Source organism: Mytilus trossulus, chromosome 11 (assembly GCF_036588685.1).
Source record: "Mytilus trossulus isolate FHL-02 chromosome 11, PNRI_Mtr1.1.1.hap1, whole genome shotgun sequence".
NCBI classification, from domain to species: Eukaryota; Metazoa; Mollusca; class Bivalvia; order Mytilida; family Mytilidae; genus Mytilus; species Mytilus trossulus.
The window spans coordinates 307,615-322,229 of NC_086383.1; the positions used below are offsets into that span (position 1 = coordinate 307,615).

The 14,615-nt window shown below is 32.9% G+C and overlaps 1 long non-coding RNA gene across 2 annotated transcripts; it reads right to left on the reverse strand.

Annotated features, from left to right (window-relative positions):
• Nucleotides 1-617: 617 nt before the first annotated feature.
• On the reverse strand, nt 618-6,530 carry LOC134691648 (uncharacterized). Of its 2 annotated transcripts, none has more exons than XR_010102169.1 (3): nt 6,373-6,530; nt 2,341-2,510; nt 618-1,560 (listed from the first exon to the last, which is right to left on the reverse strand). It is a non-coding gene; the product is annotated as an uncharacterized LOC134691648 (long non-coding RNA). The 2 variants fall into 2 exon arrangements; XR_010102170.1 differs by having other exon boundaries at nt 618-1,933.
• Between the last annotated feature and the right edge of the window lie 8,085 nt (nt 6,531-14,615).

A 14,615-nucleotide genomic window follows, 5' to 3' on the forward strand; every position in this document is an offset into this window, starting at 1 on the left:
CCTCCGGGTGCTGGAGTTTCTCGCTACATTGAAGACCCGTTGGTGGCCTTCGGCTGTTGTCTACTCTATGGTCGGGTTGTTGTCGCTTTGACACATTCCCTATTTCCTATCTTAATTTTATTACGTGGCGGGGTTAAACATGTTAGCGGGATCCAAACCATCCGCCTAATCTGGGACAGTGTTATAACAGTACAACATGAGGACGAACTATAAAAATCAGTGGAAAAAAGTGTAACTCATCAGTTGGAAAAAAATACAAGTGGACGTGGTCGGGTACTTGTACATCTCAACAACAAAAAGACACTAGGAACAGATCTGAGAGTACTCGCAGTTATATGACAGTTAGTTCAAAGCCACTAACAACTAATAAAAAAATCATGCATCTAAGACTAAACTATCAATCCGTACGCATCAAACATCCAATGGATTTAGTGTAAAGACGTCTGAGAAATCATGAACTTGTACAATGCCAAGATACAGGTATCGACAAATTGTAGATCCATGAATATGTATATGTATGTAATATACTAGTAATATTTATTTGCTTTTAATTTTTTAATTCACTGATAACAAAATCAATATTTATACCAATAAAAACAATATTCAATGATCTTATTACAGTGTTGAATTGGTAACCTTTTAGGACAAGTTTATTTAAAGGAGCGATAAATTTACAAGGATCATTTCTAAATTTTCGGGCACGGTTAACACCATTTCCGTAAAATGAGAATGTGCTATCCCGTTTCAAATAAGTTTTCAACAGGTTCAACCAAAGTTTTTTTAAATCTAGATTTTTTTTTTCAAATGTAGAATGATTGCCAATTATACAACTCTCTTACAGAAAACCAAAATGACTACATAGCAGTTATAAATGAAGGTCACTGTACAAGTTACAGAAAATCTATCCCCCCATGTAGGTCACATGTACAAAATATATTCAATCGGTTTGGAAACTCTTATCTTTTACTTTTTACATTTTTAATGGAATAAATTAAATCAACAAAATCGACCATAAAAGTACTTTTTTTTAAATGCTGATCAATAAATGCAAACGATCGTTATAAAAAGGTTTCTTGTGAAGTTTTCGGCAAATATGCATCTCGCGCAAATTTCATCAGTTTAATCGCCTCAAATCGTGTGAAACCAAACTCCTTACGAAGAATCTTCTCATCCATGTCTTTGATAAGAGATCCGTCAATGAGGGCGTCGGAAAGGGTTTCTTTGTGTTTCCCCAAGTTCAAAACATGTAAATACTGTCCTAATTCTTGAACTGACAAATTCTCGACGTCAGGAGGGCAATATGTGGTATTTACGGTATTTATCCTCGGCGAAGTCTTATCCGGTATCTTCTTTGCTTCGAAGCAATCATTTGTACTTTCTAATATTGGTGTATTTTGATACTCCCTGTTTTCAAATGCTAAATCTGTCGAAGAGTTTGTTGCAACTGTTTGTAAATCACCAGAATTTGATTTAGTAATCACCGAATTTGATTTCTTTAAATTTTCATATTGAAGATGTGAGATTTCAGTATTGCCACAGTCCTCCAAAGACACTATTGTTCTGTTTGAAAAACTAAGTTTATTAAAATTTTCATATGGAAGATTTGAGATTGCATCAATGTCATCGTTCTCCTAAGACACTATTGTTTTGTTTGAAATACTAATTTTATCGAAATTTTCATACGAAAGGTTTGCAATTTCAGTTATTTCACTGTCTTCTGAAGACACTTTTGTGTTGTTAGATATATTATGCTCCGAGGATTTGATTTTATCAGCCGGAATTTCCTCATAGAGATGTTCGTCTTAAATGGAGGACTTAGTCGATACATACGTTGGGTCTTTTGTTTTATTTATTGTCATATCTGATTGGTTGGTTCCAATAAAATCATATTCCATAGTAGCTGTAGGTGCTGATGTAGAAAACGTGAGAAAATCTAAACAAAAAGATTATATTTTAATAAAAAAATCATGTTTTAACTCGATAGATATGATTCTTATGAAAATATTGTACATAAATGAACAGGCGTGTAAACCTTTATTTTTAATTGCCAAGTGTTGTTTTATGCCCAAACTAGTTATGTCCAACCAAGGGACATGATGCTTTTCGGTTTGTGCGTTCATTCGTTCGTATTTTCGTTCTGCATTCGTCTTTCCCGCTTCATGTTAAATATCTTGGGCCTAGTAGTTTTTGATGAAGTTGAAATTCAATCCACTTTAAACTTAGTACACATGTTCCCCATAATATGATCCATTCAATTTAATGCCATTCATGTTAACCTTAACTTTAACATTTTATTTTCTTTATATATTTTTTTTCGACATTAAGTTATTGAAAACGCACCATTTCCGCCCATTTTGCCTTCAAATTTGATGTAGTTGTCTGCTGTATAAGTCATGGAATGTAAGATGGACACCAAGTAGTCTTGGTTACCTTTTTCCAACCTGTTATGGCAGTCAACGTTAAACCACTCATGTGATATGGTATCGAAATAACATTACGATATAACTGTCCTGTAAAAGAGTTAACAGCAGTACAGATGTACGTATGCATGTAAAACAGTCTATACAAATGTAGGTGTGTTACATGTTTTGCTGTTACACCTTTGTCTTAAGTTAAGGGAACAATTCGCACACCAAAACAATGTTTAATATTGCATCTCTGTATGTAAGCTTGCATCCGGAAATGTCTTTTATTTTTGTTGTTTTTTGTAAATCGTTTTGCACATACATCAGGTTGTACGGTTTCTCTTTACTTTAAAGAACTGACAACACTTATTTGTGTCAGTACTTTTGATACCTAAGTTTCCTAACGATTTCTTAAATGATGACAATGTTCGAGAAAAAATTGAACAAACTATAAACAAAATAGAAAATGCACTTGCAGATAGACGAGACGTTGACGAAGCATATAGTGATTTATTTCAATTGATTAATAGTGAAGTTATCTCAAAAATAGGACACAAGAGTGCACATAATGACCAGCATAAAATTACTAGTAGAAAGTCAAAATATAAACCATACTGGAACGAAAACCGTCAAGAACATTGGTAGAATGCATGTGAACAAGAGAAAGTTTGGCTTAAGTGTAAGATATGTGGACCGAAGAAAAAACGTCTTAGAGAACACTTCGTAACAGCCAGAAATGATTTTGATAAACTTTTGCTAAAGGAAAAGCGTAATTATCAATTGCGACAACAAAAAGAACTTTTTGATCTATCGAAAGAAAGTAATACGAGGGATTTTTTGCAAAACATAGGAAAACTAGGAATAGCGACAGAAAAACATGACAAAATACCAATGGAAGTTCGTCTACCTAATGGCAATATCAGCAAGGATATAAATGATGTTTATGAAACCTGGAAAAATTAATATGAACATTTGTTTAACACTAGCGACGGGGAATACGATGAGGGATTTCTAACATTTATTCAACAACAAGTAGATCATGACCTAGTGAACAATATTGAAAATGACTCGGACACATTAAACTCTGATATTTCATACGAGGACGTGGAAAAATATGTGTATCGTGCAAAGTTGAACAAGTCCACCGGGTTAGACTAGATATGCGCAGAATTTCTCCGCAACAATTCATGTGTTGATATGATATATAGGATCGTAAAATTTGCATTCGATAACGGAGTTGTACCAGAAACTTGAAACCAAATCTTAATCAATCCTATTTTAAAACCAGATAAAGACAGTTGTGACCCTCTTGGATATAGAGGAATAGCTCTTATGTCAATTCCTTGTAAAATATATGCTGACATTCTAAATGTACGATTGTCATCTTGGTTAGAAGACAACACAATTCTTGCTGACGAGCAAAACGGTTTCAGGAAGGATCGTGGCTGTATGGAACATCTTTACGCTTTAACAACTCTTATAACTAATAGGAAAATTGAACGCAAGTCGACTTTTGCGTGCTTCATCGACGCAAAAAAGGCCTTTGACACCGTGAACAGAGAAATATTGTGGTATAAACTGATGGCACTTGGTATAAATGGAAAGTTCTTGAAAGGGTTACAGTCATTGTACGTCGATGTTCGTTACGCCGTAAAAATCAATGGGTACATGACAGATATGTTTAACGTTAATTTGGGTGTGAAACAAGGATGTAAATTATCTCCGACATTGTTCTCAGTTTATGTAAACGATCTAGCAGAAGAAATCAACTCTTTAAATTTGGGTATACCAATTAATGCAGATAGTATGATTTCGATATTATTATACGCAGATGACATTGTTCTATTGGCGCCCGACGAAGAATCACTTCAGCAAATATTAAATATTGTTCATATATGGTGTTTGAAATGGAGATTATGTATAAATTTTGACAAAACTGGTGTAGTGCATTTCAGATGTGGATCCTCACCTCGATCTAACTTTGATTTTACATGTGGAAATACCGTTGTAAAATACGACAGCAAATATAGATATCTTGGAATGTGGATAGATGAACACCTAGACTGGAAGTTTACGGTTAGAGAAGTAAGAAAATCGGCCAGTCGAGCTTTGTCGGCACTTTATATTAAATTTATAGCCTGTGACGGAATGGACTTTGATTTATACGAAAAATTATATGAAAACCTTGTTTAACCTGTATTGTTGTATGGATCAAGTATCTGGGGTATATTGGAACACAAACAACTAGAAACTGTGCAAAATAGGGCATGTAGATACTTTTTAGGGGCCTTTAAAAACTCCACCAATCTAGCCGTTCGTGGAGTTAAAACAGTTAAAACAAAACAGAACATTGAAGTTATGAGATTGTTTTTCAAACTTTCTAATTTAGAGGATGATAGAATAGTTCGGACTATCCATGAAACTAGTAAGACAAAACAACGATCTTGGCATTCACGTGTATTAGCTTTACTGAGAAAATCCGAATTGAACTTTTTAAACAATTTCAACATAACGACCAAACAAAAGCTACGAATGGCTCAAGACAAATTAACTGCTATAGATCAAGAAAAATGGTCAGCTGATGTTTTTGACGATACAAATTCTATAAATGGAAACAAGCTTACAACATTCAGAAGGTTCAAAAACAATTGTAAAACTAGTCTATTTGTTAAAACAGTCAAATTTCGTGACCATCGACGCATTTTATCAAACTTTCGATGTGGATCGCTGCCGCTTGCGGTTGTGAACGGAAGTTACAACAAGCCGACCACTCCATTATGTGATAGACTTAAAAGTTTGTCTTTCCTGCAATGACAATTTTATAGAGACAGAACAACATTTTTTAATAGACTGTAATTTTTATTCAGATATAAGAGAAGAACTTTTTAAGTATATTAATGTTTTGAATAACACTTTTAATGCTTTTAACTCTGATGAGAAATTTGATTTTATTATGAACTGTGATCATGCTCAGGTTTTATTAGCCAAGACATTAGTTTTATTATTTTAATATTTCTTTTATATTATAGTATATATTTTTTAGTTTGAAAAGGATGAAAGTGTCTCATATGTCTTAAAGGCAGGGATCTAATATTGTTTTAAAGATTTTTTTATATCGTATATGATGATGTATATTGGATCGTGACACTATAATAAACTATTTACTTACTTACTTACTTACTTACCTAAGTATGGTTGTGTAAAACAGTATCTAATATCTGCGTCATGTCGTCTCTGGTCGGTTGAAAGTTATCTCACTTGCCTTCATATCGCATCTCTATATTCTATATTATCATATGAATAAAATGAAATATAAAGGTCATGAAGAATATCTAAGATTTGTATTGGGTCGGTCAATATACTTAAATATGAACTGTTTCGTATTTTGAAAACAAAATGTAAGTTTAGGCCGGCATTCTTGTCTCTTGTGTTGCCGTTCTGAACTTGCTTGAACAATGTGTTTGACCCTCATTATAAAACAGATATTGAAAAAGAGAGTGCCGATGTTTTCTGGCTAGCGCATCGGACTATAAACACAAGGGTTCCTAGTTCAATCCCCATTCCAGGGAGAACATTTCTGGGACTTACTTTTTGGCTCTCCCTTGACACTATTTGCAAGTATGATCTTGAGACAACGATGATATACCGTCAGTAGGGGCGATAAATGGCTGAACCTTGTTAAGAGAGAGCAATATTTCTTGTATGTAAGACACTTTTGTAGATTTCGAAAAAGAGCAGGTTAATGCCGCTACAAGGCAGCACTCACACCCGCAAAGGGAAGAGGGAATTATATAGGTTGTAATAACTTGTTTCCAATCCACCTTATATAAATATCTTTAAACTAACAGGTAATGGTCTTGCCCTCCATTCAGAGCCGTTTCTTATCATGTCTTTTAGATTGTATTTCATGAATCTGGTTGCCAGTGCCTTCTTCTAAACATGTTTGACTATTTTCTAATTAACAAACCTTCATTAACTGGGTTCCCATACATGAATTTCAGATCGCATTCCTGTGTCAATTTAAGTCTAATGTCTCCGGTTAAACGTACTCTATGACCTTTTAGTGGTATTTCTGGTTCCTCTGTTGTGTCACACCTGACTTCGACTGGTAGTTTATGTTTGGCAATAACTTCATGTAGCAATGCTGAACATTTCACTGAAATAAATAGTCACTAGATAAAAACAACCCAGTGGTCGCCTGATCTGAACATCTGTGAATACATACAGCTTGGCAAAACCAAAATCCTTAGGCAGCAACCGTTGGATTTTCTGGGGGGGGGGGGGGGGAGTATGGATTTTTTTTCTGGACAAACTTTTTTTTTCGCCTACGGCGGAACTTAATCTATATTTTTTGGCGACAAGTCGAAAACAATTTTTTTCTTTCAATTTTAGCATTACATATAGTGGCAGCTGAGGGTGAAACAAACAAATTTTTTTTCTCAGAATCAAAAACAAATTATTTTTTTCTCCAAAACATGAAAACAAACTTTTGTATTCAAAAACATTCATAGCCCCCCCCCCCCCCCCTCCCCTCCCAGAAAATCAAATGTTTGCTGCCTTAAGGTAAATAGCTCTTCTCCTCCAAGCTTGGGGTATATTTTGAATAAATTTACACGGATCATATTAATGATTTAGCGAGGGCTGTGTAGACCGTTAAATTATGTGGAAAAACACTAGTAAAAAATACAGCTCATCGTTTGGTTACAGATTGAAGCAAGGTTCTTCTTCACATCATTCTAAATTTTTATCCAATTATACAGCCTACCATCTTGATTATAATGTTCAATGTTACAAGATAAAAAAATTGACTTAAACACATATTGTCAAAGTTTTGTTCTAAAGCGTAGATTTTTTCATCCCAAATACATGCAGGTTAAAATAAGAGATTATTTGCGAAATTTAACAGAATCGGCTTGATTTCAGCCAAATTTAGGACCAGGAAACATAGAGCGCAGGCTTGGACAAATTAAATATTGAAGCTAGACATGTAAAATGTCATTAAAAAATCATTATGTTCAAAGATCTTTTTTGTCGACTAATGCGCTCTATATTTCCTGTCCAATAAGCAATGGAAATTTACCCCTTTTCATTGATTTTTTGTGGGAAATCAAATTGAGTACTATTGGTGACGTCACGAATAATACTCAGAAACGTAAATGTTCAACAAAAAGGCCTATTCCCTGTTTTGTTAATGCATTTACTATGATCCATTGTGATATTTGTCAATAAATCCAAATTTGAAATTTAAGCTAATAATGGGGCTATTTTAGGGCTCTATCGAACCTAATCCTTTAAAATGTGTTTTCCTTTAACTTTTTCGTATCTGAAAAATAAAGAAGAGAACAATCTACCGAGCTTATAAACTACATTGTTTTAAAAATTAATATAAGAATTTAATTGACATATGAAATGAAGTAAATGTACATGTATGAATGCTACATTAATGTGATACATATCCATCCAAGTAAAGATTTGTAAAAAGTAAATCAATATAGGTCAAACTACGGTGTTCAACACGGAGCCTTTGTACACCGATCCCATCTTGTTATATTTGTCATTTCGGGGCCGTTTACAGCTGACTATGAGTTTTATTATTATTGAAAGCCGTATGGTACACTATATAGTTGTTTATTTCTGTGTCCTTTGCTCTCTTGTATCACACCACATGTTCTCTATTATCAATAGATTTAAGGGTTAATCATGATACCCATTAGAAATGTATAAGGTATATGATATACACGTGCACATGCTGCTATAAAGATTAAGAATTAGAGACTTTTTTTGGCTATATGTATTTTTTCTCAATTTTATCAAAACTTTGCAAAAAATTACTTAAAATTGAGAATGGAAATGGGGAATGTGTCAAAGAGACAACAACCCGACCAAAATAAAAAAACACAACAGCAGAAGGTCACCAACAGGTCTTCAATGTAGCGAGAAATTCCCGATTTACTTAATTTAATTATTGATTTACTTAAGTACGAACAGGAATATTGTTGGCATAAATATCGAGGTGCATAATGCTTTTGGCGACAGTTAGAAGATAGCGAAATGTTAACATCATGTCAGTCACTGGAAAAGCGTCATTTTTCTTCATTCAATGAAAATATCCCAAATTTTTTTTTAACGTGCGTGTACTTTAAAAGGTTCTATCACTATTATTAACAGTCTTGATATCAGAAGATTAACAACGCTTAGTCTGTAGACATTCGAATCGCAATTTTCAAAGATTTTGACAAATTTTAAAAAGAACTTTATCCTAAAACGGACGAAGACATCGTTAACAAAACAAATATGTTTATGGGACAAGTTGTTTCATTGTTTATCTCGTTTAATGATACGTTGCGGAGACATTTATATTGATAAATTGTTTTTTGGTGTTTTAAGGTTTTATCCATGTATTGACATTGAACATAATTTGCCCACCAACCCCTTCTTTTCTTTTCAAATTTGTATTACATATAGTTTAATTTAAAGCCATATTTCAAATTCCTATAAAATTCTTGTTATTTTTTCATAGATTTTTACACCAAAAAAATTTCAACGGTTTATAACTCAAAAACAAGCATACGTATTTTTTTCTGATTTTTTAGTTTCTTTATTTATGTACTATAAATTTATAACATTCTTTTAAAAAGCTTGTTTTTTCCCACAGAGTAGCAAACTCGAACGCACCTGCCACGTGCGGGTCTAGAACTAAAAATCTTCGATTACAGCCTTTTCAATGTGGGTTTGTATTCAGATCTTGTGTTTTTATATTACACCAATGTTCTAGGTTAAAAAAAAAAGGGGTACGCTTACAAAAGTGCTTAATTCCTGTGCTTCTTAAAAAAAACTTATAATGCGGTATGGGATTTTCCCGTCACCCGAAACAGGGATAGAACTAGGTAACTTTGTGGTAGTAGTCAAATGCACTAACCAGAACACCATGGCTCTCGTTCAGTACGTGCTCGGAGATACTTCTTGAATTAATGCGATGTCGTGCTGAGTGACCAAACGCGTACGTAAAGGTGAACTGTTGATATCGTGATATAGACTTGATCTTTTTATATACCTTTTAGTAGACTGTTTTCGAGATTAACTGATAATCATCTGTTATAAAACACATGTTAACGACCGAAAATAGGGGCCATTTAAAACTTGCAGATATATTTTAATACTATTTAATTTAATATGATGAAAAGTCGTGATTAATTAAATTATGTGAACCATTTTCAAAAATAAGTTATGATTATTCTTCCTTTCCTCGTATGTGAAGTACCAAATTATGATAACTTATTGTTTTTGTCGTATTTGAACCCACATGGTTTTTGCTTACATGATATATATCCTATCTTTTGATTGGATACGTCTTGCCTTGTATTTAGATTTCTGTGTTTTGTACGGTGTACTGTTGAATGTTTTTTCCGTTTTTGTATTTTCGCGTTTTCAGTTTGTAATTGACTTATGAGTTGGAATATCCAGTTTGTATATTTTGTCTCAAATTTATGCCATTGGAGTATACTTGGTATCGACAATGTATCCATTAATTCATTAGTCATATTGTTGAAACAGTAGTTCATGTAAGTTCCTCATTGATTGTGAAAAGATGGGTCCATAAACCAGGAATAGTGTATACATGTAAGTGTTGTCATTCATTTAAACAAGGGAATGTATATGAGAAACCGTTTGAAATAGCACGTAATCACCATTATTAAAGTACTTCATAAATAAAAAGGGACATAATAAAAAAAGTACAAACTAAACTACGGAACTCCAAATAAATTCATTTTTTTTAATTGATAACACATAAGGCTATACAATGCATTTGGGTTATCTTTCTTTGCGCTATAACCGTTTGTTTGTTATCGTTACACGTTTTTATCGATCGAACTTCTGCAAAGCATCAACATATTGTATTGTTGTTGGTATAAATTCTCTCAATTAAACATGTCACGAGAGTTGAGATAAATAATGGAAATCAATGTAGAACTGCAAAACTCATTCAGTGTATAACTGCAATATACGTTTTATTGAACAAACGAACTTGTATACGGTCTCTCACATCAGACAGACCCAAAGATCATTACAATGTGTAACTTGTTCTGTCCATATTGAATCAGTGTGTATTATAGTCAATGTTAAATACAGGTAGAAACAGGCCACGTCATACGGAATAACATTACATAAAAAGTAAATCACAAAATACTGAATCCCGATGAAAATGCAAAATGGAAAGTCCCTTATCAATGGCAAAATCAAAAGATTTGTACCAGAAAAATTCACAAAAAATGTCAATGTTCATTTGATGCTTTTTTTACTTCATTTGGTGATATACTTGTCATTCCTTTTGAGTAAAATTATTAAAATGCAACTATAAATCAAATTTACTAGATAATTCCAAAAACTTTACTTTCAAAATACAATTTATAATAAACACTCCCAAACGTGTCCTTCCCCCCAAACGTGTCCGATTTCCCAAAACGTGTCTTTTCTCCCTAAATGTGTCCAAAATGTACCATATTCCCCAAACGTGTCCAATTTCATAACCCCCAAACGTGTCCGGTAATTGTTATTCGCCAAAACGTGTCCAATATTTAACGCCATATTAAAACGTCACACGTCTTTTAGTGCTAATACTGTACATGTATCTCCTAAATAAAATCGCTGATAACGTTTATCAGATTTAGTTAGTACATTGTTGGTTTTAAATGATTATAATAATTGGAAAATTAATCTGTTATTATAAATTAACTTTGACTGAAATTGCTTATTGTCCAGTTGCAAGTATTTCATATTCATTTAGAGGGAAAATGCACATAATTCTGGAGTTGAATTAATCGTTAACTTTGTTAATAATTTGTACTTATTAACTCCAATGTTACCTTTTGTACTTAACCGAATATTGCATGGCGGGTTTTTCACAGCATTCCCCCCTACTTTTGTCAATTGTTTGTGCGTATTTCAAAAGTTCATCAAATCATAAACTGGTTATCTGGTTTTTTTTAATAAATTTTAGGTTTCCAGCATCACTAAAGACACACGATAGAGAGACATAACGTCCCGAGTGCCAAATATTTCATGCATTTAAGTTTTAATGTTTTTGCAGTTCTATTTACCTGTTGTTTTTTTTTTACATTTTAACATACATGGTTTAATTATTTTACTGTTCTATTGTTAAGATAAACTTTAGACTATTGGTTGCGTATTGTCCAGTTGCAAGTATTTCATACATATTTAGAGAAAACATACAAGTTTTAATGTTTTTCAGTTCTACTGAATAAATTCACTTCAGACTGTTGATTGCGTATTGTCCAGTTGCCAGTATTTCATGCATATTTAGAGAAAACATACAAGTCTTAATGTTTTTTCAGTTCTACTGAATAAATTCACTTTAGACTGTTGATTGGGAATTGTCCAGTTGCATAATTAGATAGAACATTAACGTTTTAATGCACAGAGAAAGGGACATTTTAAACCGTTAAGTGTACAGTTGAACTAAACATACATGTATTTGCCTACAATTTACATGCAATATAACCTAAATGACGCCCCCACTTTAACCCAGTTTAATTCTGCCGATTTGAAAAAGTACTAACGTGTCGTATTTATATTTTTAATGAAATGGTACAATTATTATACGTTAATGAAATTTCAATAATCAAATAACGCTTGATATGCATGGACACGTTTTGGGGATTGGACACGTTTGGGCGTTTAGACAAATGACTTTGGCGCTGTTTTCAACTAGACATGTTTGGGGGAATCGGACACATTTGGGGGGAAGGACATGTTTCTGAGTGTTACATATATTACAATAGAAACATTTTGTTTCGACCCCACTAATCTATGATTTTTGAACATTTTATATGATGGTGTGTCTTAATCCTAAAATTTGTTGGCAACTTTATATTCAGTTGTTGAGAATTGCTGTTAAAAATGCACTATGCGTTAATGAAGTAAAGTGATCATTTCAAAAACTGTTTTATCCCCCAATAAATAATCGTATTTGGGTTTTAGTGATTTACAGTTGAATAACAAAGAAACGTTTTGGCTGTCACTCACTTTTATCATTTTTACACGAATTTATTGAAATCAGATTTTTTTTCTAAATTGATATAACACATTTAAACATTTAAAAAATCAATATGAGCCTGGTAGCTAACAAAAACATTAACATATTACATTATTTTGAAAGACAGATAAATTGGTTATCAGGTTTAAGTTTGTCGTTAGCTTTTGATCTTAATAACACTGAAATTGCAACGTACGAACTTTTTTAACGGTCTGGCAAAACTTTCTTTTCATTAGAATGCTATATGTGTAAAGGCTAGAATTAAACACTAAAATGTATGTAAATGTTACGCTACAAAAATAAAGTCTATTTGTGAAAAAAAAACATAAGTAAAAATTCACGAAACACTTATTGGACCATGTTAATGTGACCAAATCATTTATATCTTAAACATGTTTAACAACTTACATGAATGTTTTGATAATAGAAAAGAACATAAATAAATGGAGTCGTTTTTTTTCAATCAGATGACTATCAAACAGAGACCAAAGCTATGACTGAAAACACATGGAGGTAACTGTCCATATGACATTCAACAAGGAGAAACTTTAATGTCGATTGAAATCTATGTACGACACACATATGACACACATGTAAATCATTATAAAGAAAAAAACGATCAGTTGAAACCAAACAATTGATTAACATGATCAGTACAGAAAACAACAAAATCAGCATTACAAATTAAACATACTAGGTTAATAGTTATCAAAAGTACCAGGATTATAATTGTATACGCCAGGCGCGCGTTTCGTCTACATAAGTCTCATGAGTGACCCTCAGATCAAAATAGTTTAAAAGCCAAACAAATACAAAGTTGAATAGCATTGAGGACCCAAAATTCCAAAAAGTTGTGCCAAACACGGCTAAAGTAATCTACTCCTCGGGTAAGAAAATACTTATTTTTTCGAAAAATTCAAAGTTTTACAAACAGAAAATTTATAAAAATGACCATATAATTGATATTCATGCCAACACCGAAGTGCTGACTACTGGGCTGGTGATACCCTCGGGGACGAAACGTCCACCAGCAGTGGCATCGACCCAGTGGTGTAAATAGTTATCAAAAGTACCAGGATTATAATTGTATACGCCAGACGCGCGTTTCGTCTTCATAAGACTCATCAGTGACGCTCAGATCAAAATAGTTTAAAAGCCGAACAAATACAAAGTTGAAGAGCATTGAGGGCTCAAAATTCCAAAAAGTTGTGCCAAATACGGCTAAGGTAATATACTCCTGGGGTACGAAAATCCTTAGTTTTTCGAAAAATCCAAAATTTTATAAACAGAAAATTTATAAAAATGACCATATAATTGATATTCATGCCAACACCGAAGTGCTGACTACTGACCAGCAGTGGCATCGACCGCATCATTATTATAAGTAAAGCATTTCCCTCTGCATGATTATTTAAAGAGCAGTCTGGCTAAGAACCATGCAATATAATGAACACGTGATACACAGTGTATCTCAGAAATCAACAAAACTTGTTTGTATTGTTCTTAATTTGTAAAGTTTGTATTGTTCTTAATTTGTAAAGTTTGTATTGTTCTTAATTTGTAATGTGAGACCATTATATACAGTACATTTTTCTTGGTGCTATATTTGGATGTTTGGAAAATATTAACCTTTCCCACTTATTCGTGATTTCACTATTTTTTCCTTAGAACGGATGATTTAATGAAAAGGGTTAATTAGTTATTAAGACTCTCTCAGTCCCAACCGATATTTCGAGACCATAAATGCTTAAATATAATACATTAGATTATAATGCAATTACATTTTGTGTATAATAAACAATCTTGATTTGACAGACGCAACTCTCCGTTTTACTGTCTCCGCTATTCGTCTTCAGTAAAACTGCATTTGTGATCGTCAAATCGACAATTGACGGTGACAACTCCTCAAAATGTATTATTACTTGCATTTTCTGCTCAAGAACTTACTAGGTATGAAACATACAAATGTACTTCAACATACACGTACATGTAATATAATGTACTACATGGTTATTTACATGGTCATACATAACATGGATAAGCTACCATAAAGTAATTGATAAGATAAAAACAAAATCAGTTACATGTATCATAATGTACATTATTAGCAATTCTGTTTTGAATTTCACTTGTTAAAACAGATTTTTAATCATTTC